General features: G+C 42.1%; 1 long non-coding RNA gene across 3 annotated transcripts in view; it reads right to left on the bottom strand.

Moving 5' to 3' along the window:
• LOC131896893 (uncharacterized) overlaps nt 1-16,805 on the bottom strand; it is a 39,274-nt gene that overhangs the window by 21,761 nt on the left and 708 nt on the right. For 2 of the 3 annotated variants that reach the window (XR_009375541.1, XR_009375543.1), the window contains exons 2-6: nt 11,797-11,947; nt 10,993-11,075; nt 5,418-5,485; nt 3,432-3,546; nt 2,857-3,131 (exon numbers count right to left, since the gene is read on the bottom strand). This is a non-coding gene — a long non-coding RNA (uncharacterized LOC131896893). Of the gene's footprint in view, nt 1-2,707; nt 3,132-3,431; nt 3,547-5,417; nt 5,486-10,992; nt 11,076-11,796; nt 11,948-16,805 lie in introns of those variants that run through there. The other variant, XR_009375539.1, reaches the window with a different exon arrangement.

Genomic DNA, 16,805 nt, shown 5'->3' with positions numbered 1-16,805 from the left:
AATGTTCTGTCATCCATCTATATGCCTCTGGAAAGAGAAGGAAGCCATTCTGGTTATGACTTTCCATGAATACCAAAGATTGCCATGCAGCCTTTGCATAGTGTGCTCTGGCTGGGAGTCAGTGCAGACTGAGCATCCACGGCCAGCGTAAGCAATCAAATGCAGATGTTCCAGACAGTCTATAAAAAGAGGAGCACAGAATGTATCAGCCTGAAGTTATGACTAGGAGCCCACAGTGGGGCCTTGTGAGTCGAATCACTGCACTGCGGTCTTGTGGGTGCCCTTGCTTGCTATCTGTCGCCTTGTTGGTACCCTTGCTTTCTATCTATCCCCTTTCTGGAGTTTTAGCCCTCCCTATTCGGTGCCATCAGCCTCCCCGGTATGTTTATCTGTACGCCTCCTCTGAATTTTGAACACACAAACTTCCTGGTCTTGTCCTATCTGCCAGGTGTTTGATGTATGGCTTTGCTCCCAGAGAAGCGGGTTTTCTGGTTTGGGGATACTTGGCTCTGTGCTGTCTGTGATCTAAGGCTGAGCTGCTCATCTTGATCTTGACTCCAAGATACCCAAGCCAATTCTTGGAAGTTCAGTGGCAAGCAAAACAAATCCTTCTTACCTTTACCAGTGTTGGCATCTGGTGATGAAGGCATACATTAACCATCTTACTCAATAAACATGTAATTCCTAATTACGATCCAGACAATGGAAAGAACGTAGTGTTGTGAAACAGACTAACAGAAATGGCCTTTCCAAGAAAACGATATTAAGATAAAACCTAAAGAATTAGTAGGACAAAGAGCTTTCCAGGCAAGAAAAATAACATGGTCAAGGAATTGCTGCCAAGAAAGAACTTGGCACAGGCAAAAACCTGTAGTGAGCCAGTGTGACTACGGAGCAGTGAGCATGTGGCAGACAGACAGGGCTGCAGAATGAGGCAGGGACAACCACATCACTGTAAGGTTTGGGTGTCCTAGTGTTGGTCCATAGCAACACTGAGGATTCTAAGCAAAGGAAGGACTATAGTACCATTTACGTTATTTAAAGTGTGAGACTGATAGGAAGCAGAGCCATCAGAGAACACTGTCACACACTCTGGGGACAATGATTGGGCCAAAGAGGACTCGCTTTAGCTTGCTCCCACTTGAATCTCCTGTCCTAAGACACAGCTGTGAACTGTTCCCGTCCTGGCTGTGTGTGTTCCTCTGCTTTTGGGTGTCTGGGAAATCCAACCCCACATGGCTTGTTCCACAAGAATCAGATATTTGGAAGGGATCGCCTTTGTTTTCAACAATCTCCTCTTCTGCCACACAACAGTCTCGAGGGATCAGCTGTCCCCCTTTCCTCTGTTCCCCCCACAACCACCACCACTAATACAGAGTCATGACGTAACTTGGAGTGAGGAATTAGAAGAGCAAATCCGGAGTCTTGTTTCAAACATTGCCAAATACTGTTATTTAGAACATAAGCTTTCCCCAAGATCCACATGGCAAAGGCTCGTTCCTCAGCTTGTACTACTGGGAGTCAAGACACTTTGAGATGTAAGGCCCATTCACCTGGCCACAGTGTGAGGTGTCCAGGTCGCTGGAGCTATGATCTTGAAGGGGATGATGGGTCCCCAGCCAGTGTCACTTCTGGCCATAAGGGGAGCAGTTTCACTCTGCCACATACTCCCTGCATGATACTGCCTCCTCCTAAACTGAAGAGAAACAGGACCCACCGATCAGGAACTTGGACCTCTAAAACTGAGCCAGGATGAACTTCTCCTCTTTAAATTTCATTCTCTCAAGTGTTTTTCCTGGTGACAGGAAGCTAACACACCATGGTAATATGAGCATAGGTGGAAGGTAGAATGGGCAGTCTCAAAAATGCATGAAAAACTTATTATGAGAAATAAAATATAGCAACAGGGTGTCTCTTGACAAAATCCAGAAGTTTTATGTTTCTGTTTCAGGCACTGTGTCAAATCATCAAAACCCAAATGTCTGTGAGGGAGAGCCTAATCCTTGATCCTAGAGACTAAATTATTAAATAAAGCAGAAAAACTAAGTGACCCAAACTGCACATTTAAATAGATAATCCAGGTGCAAGCCCTCTCAGAAATATCATTGAATCCTCCCAGACACTAGGAGGTCCTGAGGTCAGAGGTCATGAGAAGGAAATGTGTGCTTATATAACCCCAGGTGGATGGAAGAGAACTTTTGTAGACATCCTTTTCCATGGTTAGGAAATTAAATAGTGTTGAAATCAGTCCTCACATAAAAGTTTTGATTAGAGGTCAGAGTTGTCTTACAGGAAAGCTCCAGGGCCCATCAGTAGTAAATATTCATAGAAAACCACAGAGAAAGTTGCTGAATTTTATGCACTGTATTTTAATGTCTGTATAACCCTTTGTGTGCTGGGGGAAGGAGAGAGGTTAATGATGTGTGTTGTGTGCTGTGTTTTTAATTTCTCTGAAATAAGGGTAATAGTGTGCTTCAAATCACTGATGTATTTCAGCATGCCATCAAGACCATGATACTGTCTTAGCTTAGGGACAGACAGATTTTTTTCTTTTTTCATTTTTGAAAACTAACTAAATAACTTTAGTTAACTCATTTTACAACCTGTGTTGTAAAATCAAGTATATGTCCAGCTAGATGGAAGTGGGCTTCTCATAGTAGGATCCTCCCCTGATGATACTTATAGAGAGAGCTAAACCAAGGAGAGCGAGAGGGAAGAGGCTTTATGTTCAAGCTATGAGCTCTTCTGTTTGATACTCTGTGATGGATGGTGTATTGATTCCAACCCTGACGTTTTCATGATTCCAGAAGAGAACAGAAAAGAAAAGGTTGCAGTTTCTGTGGATTCCACATTTACCTCCGATGCAGTACCCCAGAGTCCACACACTCAGCGTCCTGAGCTTGGGAGAGCAGGGAGCTGGACGAGGCAGGAGAACTGTTACTCCAGCTCCCACTGATGTGGGCTGTGTTCTGAGACTTGATGGCATTTTGTCAAAACCCAAAAGAGTGAGTCATGAGACAGAGCAGGAACCAGAAAAACGTTCAGGTCATCCCAGACAGGAACTTCGTGTTTTGGCTGTCCTGTCTGTCTTCTAGTGTTGGCGGTGGTGGCTTCCCACAAGCCAGACATGCCTGTTGGGACCATAAAAACAATGCTGGTAAGAATAATTCCGTATTCGTCCATCATACTATCATCACCTTGACCCAAAAAACTAAAGCAGTCTACCTAGAAAGTTAATGGAATGTGCTCTTTGAGAGTTGAAATTGTATCCAGGGAAGAGATCATTTTTCTTCTTTATTATTCGTCTAGATAACACTAGAAGACAGCATGTCTTAAGAGAAACCCAACCCATAAAACAGGTCCAAAGTTTACTAATGTTTCCTGTGAAGGTGCTAGATCCAGCTGACTCCTTCAAAAATGTGTTTTCTGACCTGGAAATGTAGTTCAGTTGGTAGAGTGTTTGCCTGGCACACACAAAGCCCCCGGCTTCATCCTCAGCATACATCAGACATGGTGGCACATGCTAGTGATTCTTAGACTCAGGAGCTATAAGCAGAAGGATCAGAAATTTAAAAACACTCTTTGCTACAAAGCCTGAGATACATAAGGCCCTGTACTAAATAAATAAAATATAAGAACATGATAAAGAGAAAAGAAGCACATTTTCCACTTAAATGTGATCTGTATTTTCCCCCTCAAAGTCAGAATAGCAAATAAGACAAATTGGAAATAACTTCAAGATGGTGCCCGGTGCTGGCTTTGGTGTTAAATGGCTGAACAACCTTGAACATGACAGTGAACTTCCCCGAGTCTCACTCACATCTGTAAATGCAGGAGGACCATTCAGAGATGGGCAACTGCTTCCTAGTGGCCTTGTTTAATCAAGTTAAAACATGGACCACCCTGGAAAATGTATCTGGACATAGAAATTCCTAAAGCTGTGGACGTTCTTGGTTGATAATCCTTTTAGAATCACCAAATGGCCAACCCTCTCCTCACCCTCGATTTTACTTATCCATATGTTGAGTTGGGCAGCCACTATGAACGTTAAAAGAGAACATTGTAGAAGGTCCAGATGCGGTTCAGAGGCAAACAGGTGCTCAAAATACATTTTCTTCCTCACCAAAAAGTTATTATATGGACTTACAACCAGAAAACACCATGAACAAGAGAAAACAAATGTAATATTTTTTTCCTTTTTCCGTGGCAAGACCTTTGAGTGGGAAGCCATGGGACCAACTCAATGGAAATTTCTATTCATTAAAATTTCAGATTAGGGGTTCAGCTCAGTGGTCGTGTGTTTACCTAACATGCATGATGCCTGTGTTGATGTCTCAGAGCCACCAAAATAAGCAAACAACAGCAACAATAAAAATCTCCATAAGTAGCCAAGCAGTGGTGGCACACGCCTTTAATCCCAGAACTCGGGAGGCAGAGGCAGGTGGATCTCTGTGAGTTCGAGGCCAGCCTGGGCTACAGAGTGAGTTCCAGGAAAGGCTCAAAGCTACACAGAGAAACCCTGTCTTGAAAAACCAAAAAAAAAAAAAAAAAATCTCCATAAGTAAACCAACCAAATTTTAAGAGGTTAAAGATTTTGCAGAATTGCTACATCTCTGAAATTTTTATAACAGTTAAAAAGAGAGAAAAAAATAAAACTGTTTACCACCACTTATAAATATGTTCACATTTCTGTGCCCCAAATCTCCACAATGTTTTCATTTTCCTCAACTGAAACTTGTCCATTCAATAACTCATGCCCCGTGCTCAGCCTCTGGTAACTGCAAATTCTGCTTGTCTCCTGGCCTTTGGCATAAATTTGACTTCTACAGACTCCCACGTGAGTGGGATCACACAGAATGTGTCCTTTCATAACTAGATTATTTAACTTCATACAATACCGTAAAAGTCTCTCCATGTTGTTGTGTGTGCTAGAATTTTTTCTTTACAAAGTTAAGTAATATTCCACTATAGGAACATACCACACTTTTATAACCACTCAATTCAGTTCTCTTAGTAGTCATATCCAAATCTCTTAAAGATACATAACTCCCAGGTCTCATTTTATGAGACTCCAGCTCAATTTTAGTACATGTAGCTTGTTCAGAGGAATCAGAACCGTGGATAAAAGAAAAGTTATTTGTGCCCCCTGTTCCCACCTTCTCATCTTTAAAATTACCATATTGGCAGTACAATTTCCTATGTATTTTTCCATTGGATTTCTAGTTCTTCACTTTCTAACAGGTGATGATTTCTATCTAGATTTTAAATTAGTCTAATCTTGCTTTTATTTCCAGCTGAACCACAGCAGGGAATCTTAATGACCCTGAACAATAAAATGGCAAGGTCCCTGCTCCTTCTACTCTCCAAGATGGCTTTCAGGATACAGGCACAGAACCCAGGGTCTGACCCAACATTACCTGGAGAGCCAGTGGAATCAAAGACTCCCATGGGTTGAGCCTAAAGAGGACAACAGGGCCTTGAAGATCTAGAATGCAAGAGAAGTAGTGTTCAGCAGTGGTGAGACGGACCAAAACTCTCCACAAATTCAGCCTAGGTAATACATGAAAAGCGACTATTCCATCAAGACTCTAGAACCATCTGTCGGAAGCCTTAGTCCAACTTCTTCAATTTCTTCACTTCCAGTGGCCAGAGAGATATACTTGAGCATGCTCCTGCCTGCTGATCTTCCTTTAGTAAAGACCCCTTTACAAGAAGATCCAGGGGTTTTGAAGTGAGTGCTGTCACTGGGCTTCTAGATGTTCCCCAAGTCACTGACACTGTCTATGAGATTCTTTGAACATGTACTGCCTCATCTCCATGAGAGCGATACTGCTTTTTGTGGCCCCTAGAGATGAAGCTTACAGGAGATGCCCTGCCTCTGGTCCTCCTGTGCCCATAGCCTGCAGATGTGACTCATCTTCAGCTGCCAGGTCTGTTATGCCATCTTTTTGCTCTCAGCCATCCCCACTCTGACTGCTAACATGGCAGATATTATATGTGTGTCTCTGGGGACTACTGGTAAGATGAACCAGGGAGCTGCCAGGTTTTCCAAGAGAGAAGTTTTAGTGGATTTAAAGAGAACCTGAATGCTAGGAAGTTCTGGGAACTGAAAATAACTCTGGAGGCTTAAACATGGAGACAAGTGTACCCTGGTCCACAGGTGGCCACATATACTTCATATACTTCATAGCTGCATGTGCTCTCATATACTTTACATGAAATTAAAACTATATATGATCTCAAACTTAGCTTCTCAGCCATGCTTAAGACACTAGCCATACATCAAAGTGATCAAAAATCGCATAGGACCTTCGACTCTATGCACAGATACAGAGATCTTCAATCAGTGCAGAAAAGCTCTTTTTCACAATTGCAGTACTACTCTAGAGAATTCTAGAAAGTCAAGTTAACAGCATGAGCTCAATATGTATTATCAATAGCATAGCAATCAATATAATGCACTATCCAAACAAATCCTTCTGAGAGAGTAGGGCAGTCACTAATGTTAACATATGGCCTGGGTGTGTGCCCACAAGAACATCACATATGCAAAGCCCTCAGCTCCATCCCCAGCATCAAAACAGAAAAAATAAAAAGGGCTCTACTGGTAATTATGCTAGGATATCAACTAGCCCTGAAGCATTGTCACCTTACCAACACATTCCTCCTGGGTACCACATGGGTAGATTCTAACGTTGACATGCACTGAGGGGATCTGAGAAAACAGTGTGATCTGATTTCTATGTTTCAGTATTACTCTGGGTAAGGGTGGGGGTGTCCAAGTGATTAAAGAACTTGCTACAAAATCATGAGGATCCCCAGGACACACATAAAAGGATAGATGTGACAGTGCATATTTGTGACCCCAGCCCTGGGGAACAAAGACAGGCTGATCCTAGGGACTTGCTGGTCATTCTAGCCCAGAGGTTAAGCTCCAGGTTCAGTGAGAGACCTGGCCTCAAAAAAAAAATCAGATGAAGAGGAAGACATTCATTGTTGATCTTCAACCTCTACACACACACGTGCAAGTATTCACACCTGAGTACACACATACTTACACATACCACAAAAGAAACACAGAGAGACAAAAGGAAAGATACAGAGACAGACAGAGAGAGAGAGGAAGGACAGGAAGAAGGGAGGGGAGAAGGATGGAGGGAGGAAGGAAGTGAAGGTAAAAGGGAGGGAATTGCTCTGGATGCCTCATGCAAAGTAGACTAGAGCATTATCTCTCCAGTGGGATTGCCATGCCAGCAGCATGGCTCTACCTGGAAACTTGCTAGCAATGTACATTCCAGACTTCCTAAAAATGTGGATAAAATCTAATAGTCAGTGCTTCAGTAGTCTTTCTAGGAGATTTTGATGGGTGAAGACAATGTGAAATTGGATCATGGGAACTCAATAAGGAGGCTTTCTTGGTTAAGGTAACTATTGCTGTGATGAAGCACCATGACCAAAAGCAAGTTTGGGAGGAAAGGATTTATTTTACTTTTGTTTCCACATCACTGTTCATCACTGAAGGAAGTCAGGACAGGAACTCAAGCAGGGCCAGAACCTGGAGGCAGGAACGGATGAAAAGGCCATGGAGGAATGCTGCCTACGGCTTGTTCCTCATGGCTTGTTCGGCCTTCTTCTTTATAGAACCCAGGACCACCACCCCAAGGATGGCACCACCCATAATGGGCTGGACCCTCCTACACCAATGACTAATTAAGAAAATGCCCTAAGAGCTTGCACACAGCCCAATCTTATGGAGGCATTTTATCCATGAAGAATGATAAAAGTTTGAGGTTCCCTCCTCTCATATGACTCTACTTTGTATCAAATTGACATAAAAACTATCCAGTACAGAGGTCATAGGTAGGACGCTGCCTTTCCTGATACTTCTGTGCTTACAGACTTGCCCCTTTACCATGGAAAATGAATGTAGAATATCCTGTGAGCAGTGTTGGAAGGGAGGGGAAATCAACCATGAAGATATTCTCCTGCCTTCTGTCAAAAGCAGTCATTTAGACAAGGTTGTTAGAGATTTTCTTTCTTAGTCTTCATCTTTCTTGGTAAAGGAAGTGTATAAATCAAAAGTCTACATTCAGATCCTTTAGCTCAAAAAAAAATGAAAACCCAATACTTTTCATATCTATACTACACTACTCAAAAAAATTGAATAATATTGCAAATATGGAAGACTGGTTTATTTAAATCCCATGCCTTATATAGACCAAAGTCTATAGTTTTCCACCCAAATGCAATGTGATAAAGTGTGTTCTAGCTCAAGAGTAAAAGTAATTAGTAAGTATGGTTACAGGACAAATCCTATTATATGCTCAAGAGGGAAATTTATGTATTTCCCCTTAAGAGGGCAGAGGAATCCCTTTTCTGTGCATACTTACACACACACACACACACACACACACACACACACACACACACACACACACACATATATATATATATATATATATATATATATATATATATATATACCATTACTAATTATGGGACCTTTTCTCAGTCATCAGTGAAAATACGTTCTCTGGACTCCCTGAGAGGAACTATTATCAAGGTTTGCTGAGGACAGCCACAACCACAACATCTGGATTTCTGAGGAACCTGAGAATCCCTATAAAATGCAGACTTTATGCTGACAGAGTAAAACACGCCCATGATTGTCACTCCCAGCACTGATGGCAATAAGTTTAATGGATTATTTGGTCAGCCAGCTAAACCAGGAATAGTGTAGCAGCTGGCGGATGAGGGGTGCAGAGGTAGGGAGAGATTCAGGGCCATTAATCTCTGAGCGCAGAGGAGACCAGAATAAGGGGTGTAATAATCACAGGAGAAAGTGGGTCATTAAAAAACAGGAAAAGACTAGAAACATACTGGAGTAGAGCGAAAGCTAAGGATTGGCATCCACTTAATTCCACCCAACACTGCCTCTTTCTATTGAGTGACACTGAGCAATTTACATTAATTCTCTAAACCTCAGTTCACCTATCCATAGGGTGGGTATCTCAGTTAGAACTACTTAAAAGATATATTACAGGAATTAAGTTTAATATTGTATTTAAAAGACAGGAGCTGTACTCAAACCACAGAAGGAAATAGTAAATATGAGTGTTTTTCCCCCCTCTGGGTTCCTTTCATTGAAATTTTAAAATCTCACATTTCTAAGGATGCTTGGCTCACAACCTCACTGAGATCCCAAGCCGAGATGGTAAACAGCTTCTCAATCCTTAAGGGATAGCTATGTGTCTTCATGCCCCAGCTCAGAGCACATACCTTCCATGGATGTCCACTCCCACAGGATCTAATCAGCCAGCTAACACACCGTAAACAACCCTTCTGTCTCGTTCCACCAATATGTACTTTAAAGCCCAGTACATGGGCCTGCAATTCCACCGTTCCTTAAAACTCACCCAAAGCATTCAGGAAGGTAAGGATGAGCAGAGCATCCAAAACTCCTCAACTCAGAGGCACAAGTGACAATCACAAATTTCCCCCCAAAGAACATCTTTCCCATGGTACAGATATTTGTCAAAGTCTGGAAAGGACTTTGGGCCACACAGACCTAATACTAAACAGATTAAAATAAAGAAATACAAACCAAAAAGAACAAAACAACTTAGTGACTTGACCACGGTCACATAACAAATTAGGATAGCATCATTGACACCAAATCCTATCAACTCCAAGCTCTTCTCACAGGGCACAACTGTCCAGCTCAGCTTACAGGACACAATGTTCTTCGAACAATTTGTACTTAGGAAGTAAAACTATCTTTAGAAATCCTCACTGTTCTCCCGAGACCAAACACTACAACATTGGTTTAAAAACGCTTACATTTTAGAAACACTTGCAAAATAGAATCATTCATTAAGCCCCAAAGCAACAAAAACCATCCCTGCTTTGCCACACTTTCAATTGATATTCTATTTGTAGGGAAGTGTCCTTTCTCCCCTGCTATCCAACACTATTTGTAGCCTAATAATTGGTTCACAAAATATCTCCAGTTTATATGTGTTTCAGATACTGCCTCCCTGGAAGATTCGGTATATTTAATGATAGCACCACAAATACCCCGAATAAGACAGGGCAACGTGCAATCTAATAGAAAAGGGTATACTAGCAACACCATTTGGTTTATGTATAAAGAAAAAAAAGCCTTTCCTTTGAATGAGCTGGCCCTGAGACGTGCCAGAGAGTGCACGTGTTCTGAAAGATTAATACTCAGCCAAAGCCAAGAGCTCGGGTCATAACCCACGGCCGACGCTGGAAAGGCAGCACTAACTAAGAGAGAGAACACATCCTACTCTCCCAGTCTGCTCTGCATGCCATACATCCCATCCTGCAATCTGTTGCCTTTTGTCCCAATAAAGAATAAAAGGACATGGACAAATTAAAACAAAATGGAGTATTAATACAACCCACTAGCTGAGGAAGTCACTCCATAATGTTAAGATCCAACTGATTGATATCCAATGTCCCCAAGTAACCATCTTAAGCCACAGGGCCAAATTACTAGAATATGTGGTTTCCTCCTCTTAATGGCTGCTTTAAAATATTCAAGTGTCTTAGAGCTTCAAAATTCCACATAAGAAAAGAGATTGAATAATTCTGACAGGACATCAAAAAGACAGTCCTTTTGTCTGATGGCTCCACAGATGCTGCTATGGAGCTATAAAGTCCCCTGTGTCACCCACCACCACTGCCCACTCAAATCCCCACAGAACTGTGCTGGATCTTCAGGGAACAAGGGTCCTGCACCCTCCACAATACACTGGATCCACACCAGCTTTCCCTTCGAAGCCAACTCACTAAGGCCATGTCCATTTCCCATCACCATCACTTGAGCCCCAACTTCTGCTCACAGTAGACTCAGTGCCACAGTCTCAGTCTCTTGTTTGGAATCCACTATTTCTTTCCTGGCTAGTATCAGGCAGCTTCCCTGAGTCATCCTGCAGAGGACGAGAGAGGAGAGGTCTACCCACTCACCATATTGATGGGTTACCCAGATTGTCACTCAAGGATCCCATGGTTTCAGAGTGCTCCCTCTCCAATAATGTGCTGTATGAAGTCTGCAGGAAACACACAAGGAAAAAAGAGGTAAGTGTGAAATTAAAGATTTCAGTTCTAAATGAGCAAGATGAATCTTTATTAGATTCATCTTCCTTCATTAGAGTACAAAAATAGACGAATCAAGTTCCACCCAAAATGAGATATTTATTACCCTATCATGAGCTGAGAGCTAGAGAGCCCTACACGTATCATTTTCACTAATATACCTGTGCATGGCTGGAGTCTACCATCCCTCTCTCCAATATGTAGTATCACTACTTGATGTGCTCCATATATTTTGTGCACATGATGACTAGAAGAGAGTCAAAACTGAAAACCAGCATATGTGTTAAAATATGTGAGGTATTCAGCAGAGCTCTGCTTGGGCTTTCATAGGCATCTATGTCGTTTATCTGAAGCTTCACAGCCTTGTAAGATATGTGTCATTAAGTTTATTCCAACAGTAAGAGACATGAAATTCACAGACATTTAAAATACTCAGTAGCAAATGGTTAGCAAGTCTGAATTTAATTTTCATTTTTTCCTCAGTATTTTCATATTTATGAAAATAAATATGAAGGAGAAGACATGAAAAAGCTTAGTCTTCGAGCTTCTAAAATAAGAGGCCCAGACTGAGATGCAAGAAAAAAAATACTCATCCTTTTTCTTAAGAATCTTTAGAATAATTTCAATTTTGAGTGCTACCATGATCCTTACAGAACCCTTGGTGAAAACACAGACCCTGTCTGCTGAAGTGGAGCTCCATGTTGGAATTTGGAGATGATCTGGAAGGCAGCTTGTGAGAGATCAGGGACATTGCACCAGGAAACACCAAGTTGAGTGCTCACCACAGAAGGCAAAAGGTGAAGCACAGCTCGAGATAAATATACACCTAGATGGAGAACCAAGTTGGTGAGAGGAGCATACAATTAAAAAGATTCAAAGTTCTTGGAAGGATTTCCTCTTCTTCAAAAGCACTTCCAGATACAGAAGTAGCAGGCTGTCCTGGTACCAGGGGGAGCATCCGTCCTCAAAGACAGCAACGCTCTGCAATCCAGGACTCCACTTCCCTGTTGCCCAGGACTGTTCTAGTGCCCCACTCAGCTGCTTGGGTGACAAAGAAGCAGGGATGTTGGTAGAAAATCATAAAGACATTGCTTGCACTCCCAGCTACCTTTGTTTCTCAATGTCCTTCCATTTCATCTGGTTTGATGCTGTAACCCCTGAAACTTGGACAGAGGCAAGAAGCGTGGCTTATTGGGAAGTTGGAAGGTTTCGATATTAGAATTCCCCTTCCTTGATCTTCAGCCCTACAATTATACTAGACAAATGAGAAAGGAAGCTGTTTTTGTTCTATTGCAGTGATGTAAAACCATCACGAAATGCTTTTAAAAGGAAGCACTTAATCGGGGCTTGCTTACAGTTTCAGGGGGTTAGTCCATGACTATCAAGGTGGGAAGTATTGGCAGCAGGCAGGTAGGTGTGGCACTGGAGCAGTAGTTGAGAGCTCGTGATGCATAAATTGCAGGCAGACAGAGATACTGGGCCTGGTTTGAGCCTTTGAAACCTCAAAGTCCACCCCCAGTGACACTAACAAGGCCTCTTCCAACAAGGCCACACTTCCTACTTCTTCCCAAAACAGTTTTACCAAGCAGGGGCCAAGCATTCAAATATATGAGCTTATGGAGCCATTCTCATTCAAACTATCACAGAGACTAAAGAGGTAAATTTCTTTTCCCAAATAATTTTCATCTACTCACTCTTGCTCTCTCTTCCCCTTTACATCATACACACATGTACATGACTACACATACATGAGCACACACATGTGCTATATACTTAATACAATGGTTTCATTAAGGAAAATATGAACTGGTATGTGAAGACAGTGCAGGGCATGTTTTGCACAAAGGATGCAATGAATAAGTTCATAGGAGTTTGTTCATCTTTTGGAAGAATTCTTGAATTTCTTAAGATCAATAAAAGAAAAATTTGTTTCTTAACATCTAAGTCAATCAAAAAGAGAGTGTGTAAAAAGAAGCCAGGGTTCTTTCTTCTGCACTGTCCTTTTAGAAGGGCATGCAGTCTGGTGTGAGGGCATTTGGGCCTTGATCACTGTTTGTCTGCCTCATACTTGGGCATGATGTAAATTTTTTCTGTGATTTCCCTATACATTAGTGAAAGGATAATTGCTCCTAAGATGAAATTTTGGCTCTTTGTGTTATGCCACCCTTAAATCCAGGACACTGGGTCTTCATTTCCATAGAAACCACATACTTCTATGACAAAGAACCCCACTCTAAACTTGCTTCACGGCAAGGGCACAAATCCACAGGGCCAAGGGTAAATGACCACCTGATATCCACGTTCACCTGTCGCCCATCCCTCTGACTCTATATTGTTTTCTCTGTACCTGGGACTCACCTGGAATATACTTCAGGGCCCACATAGTCTCCTATAAGGGAGAAGACTCCTGATAACAGACTACTCCATGTCAAGGTACCCAGGTTGAGTTGTATTCAAGGAATTTGGGGGTTGAAAGAGAGGTCAAACTGATGGATCTTGAACATGTGGATGTAGGTGTGTGAATGCCATGAACAACAGAAAGAAGAGACAGAGGGTGAGCCCCAGAAGGGTAGAAGCTTGAGGTAGGCAGAGAGTCTCCATTTTTGCCCCTGACCCATGCTATGAGTGAGATGAATGGAATGTGGACTGCCTCTGTCAATGCCCAAGAAGAGAAGTCTCCTCACCCTACTTAAACCTCTTCTATTCAGCTTCTCCATAACACCAGACACAATCTTATCAAGTCTAGTTGGAAATATCCCATGGCATTTGCTGCAGACAACATCACAACCAAGTTCTATGTCCTCCATATTTACCTTTCCTGAAGAGGCCCCACGGCCACCACTCTCTGCTGTATTTTATACACTGGCCACCTCAGACAATCTTTTGATTTTTAAATAATGAACTTACTAAAACTCATATCCCTTTAATCATAAAATTTCCTTTGACTGGATAGCTTATAGAAGATGCAAAATAAGCTATTCTTGATTGAGCTGCCATAATGATTTAGTGTTATGACAGGCTCACAGTGAGGCGGTGGGAACACCTATGGGAGGCATGTGTCTATCTCATGTCAGATGGGAAACAGCTAGGGTAGAAGGGACCAGGGACCAGTTATAGATTCTAAAGCCTACCCCTTCGGAACTACTTCCTCCAACTAGGTCCCACCTCCCAAGATTGTACCTCAGCTAGAGACTGAGCTTTGAGCACATATGCCTGCACGGACAGTTCACATTCCTATAGAAAGCTTCCTACCAAACTCAAAGCTTTTCTTTGTATACTAAAAAAAGAAAACTGCACTTTCTCAAAGAATAGTGATCCAGAGGGGATGTAGTCTTGGACAAGGGGAGAGATATTTGAGAGGAAAGATGCAAAGGGGGTAGAAGAGAACTTCCAGAGACAGGGAAGGTATAGAGATTGGCACATTCCTGAATTTGATGTCAGTGTCCTCGAGGAGATAAGTCCTTAGAGAGGTTGAAGGAGTATAGATAGAAAAGATGCTGAAGCAAGCTTCAGAGTTGGTTAGCACACTGTCAGGATATGCATGGCCCCTGAGTCTTCTGAACTACTTACCTAATAAAGTGTAGTAAGTTCTCATCAGCTTTTATTCAATGGACAAATGCTAGAATCATAACAGAAACAGCCATCCGTGCTCAGGGAATGGCTGTGTGGCTCTAGATGTGCTCAGTGCTGCCATGTTTATATGATTCTCAGGTGCCAGGTTAGCTAATGGAGCTTCAAGGGATTTCCTCTGCCTACAGGTATAAAGGGAAATGTTTTCTATCTACTTACTATTTGTTCCCTTCATCCCTCAGTATTTTCCTGCGCTGTAAGCCAAAACGATAGTGTGAGGCTCATAATGGAAACTGAGCATTGACATTCCCTGGGAACTGTACCTGCTAGCTTAAGGAAAGACATTTCCCAAAGGATACACACAAGAGCTACCTATTGAGGAATGTGAACCTGAACAGCTCAATCTCAGATGTTAAAGGTAGGTCTATCTAACCAGGATGAAAGAGAAATAATGGAGAAAACTATAACACAGTTTTCACAATGGAGGCTGATCATTAAAATTCAATTTAAAGACCAGCAACTACATTCGAATGTAGCACCTAACCTCTCCCTGCAGTTCACAGTAAGTCTCCTAGGCACTGTCGCCTCATTACTGCTGCTGAAGCAGCTTGTAGGCATTTCACAGTGGGTCTGTCTGCATGCAACACAAACTATTTGTCCTTTGCTTAAAACTCATCACATCATATCAAGGTACCAGCCTAGAACTCATGTCAGAGCCTCTAGAATCAATCAATCTAGTGTGAACGGCAACTTCAGAATGACCTTCTTTCCTTCTCTTCCTAGATACGCAGTTGGTTGGGTAATGTCAACCCAGGCAACAGTGCAAGCCAGTTTGATAATCTACCAACTGCAATGTTGGCAAAAATGTTATATAACCCATAGTAGTATTCTGGAAACAGGAAATTATTCAAGAAAACAGAATAGAAGAAGTTAGAAGAGCCTAGTTTAACCATGCCTTCAGATTTGTTATCAGATGCGGGGTCTTTCAGTTGCCAAATCACATATTCAGTCTTAGGTATTTAGAAAAGAAAACAAAGAATTGGTGAGTAAGAACTGAGAAGTGTTAGCTGTTCCCACTCCCTAGTTGAATATACATTTCCCATCCAGCAAGAAACCTGCATCAAAGTTTCCCACAGCTTCCTCATCAGCCTTAAATTGTGTAACTAGCAATGGAGCTCTGCACGCCACCCTGGGCTGCTGCCTTGTCCCTCTTCCTAAGAGTTCCAAGCGTTTCATTTACACCAACACTTATACATGTTGGGATGAGCAAACAGGAGGAGAAAACATCAACTGTTTGACAGACCCTCCAATCCCCTCTCTTTTGGATCCCTCCTCAGCCAGAATTTGCAACTTGTCCTAGCTGTGACAGGAGGTCCTTCTACCTGCAAAAGTCCTTATTTAAATGTAAATCAAAATCAAAACACTTCAGATTGGAAATGCTCACAATTCAGTCAGACGTTGTCCTATTGCGGCAAAGTTGAAAACATTCTTTTCAACTCAGTGAGCTCAGAAACAGTTATAAGTGGAAATATGGGTGGGAAATTAACATTTTAATATCATTTTTTTTTAAATTTGCCTCTGTTCCATTTGAGCTTCAATACTGTTTTAAACAGGAACCTTTTGCACAGTGTTGAAAACTCAGATGATCCAATTTAACTTTTAAAACTGTTGGGCGCTCTAGGGATGCGGTGTATCTCTATGTCTAAGTTAACTTCTGAGTGTCCTATTTGTGGGAGCTGTGAATATGATAACAAAGGTCTCCTCTGAGAAGAGTTTAAGTGACTCTTTGGATAATGCATTACTGGATTTTCAACAATGGTTGGATGGTTGTTTTCTAGTACTTACCTCAGTAGGGGCAAAGGGACAAGCTCTCCTGTCCTCTGCAGCACAGGAAGGTCTGCTGTTTACAAATGAATCAGCATCCCCCACTGCTCCACAAGGAATGCTAATGTAGCCCCCCAAACCTCTGTATCTCGAGAGGATCTAATTGGACTGTGTTGATATTCAGAAGGTACATGGAGAGCCAGGTATTAGAGTAATTTTCATTTATGTAAGGAATTAATAAGCCCAATTATCCGGGAAGGGAGAGGGAAACAGGGACATCGAGAGGGCCT

The sequence above is a fragment of the Peromyscus eremicus genome, chromosome 1 (genome assembly GCF_949786415.1).
Source record: "Peromyscus eremicus chromosome 1, PerEre_H2_v1, whole genome shotgun sequence".
In the NCBI taxonomy this organism is placed as follows: domain Eukaryota; kingdom Metazoa; phylum Chordata; class Mammalia; order Rodentia; family Cricetidae; genus Peromyscus; species Peromyscus eremicus.
This window is presented reverse-complemented; position numbering and strand designations above follow the sequence as displayed.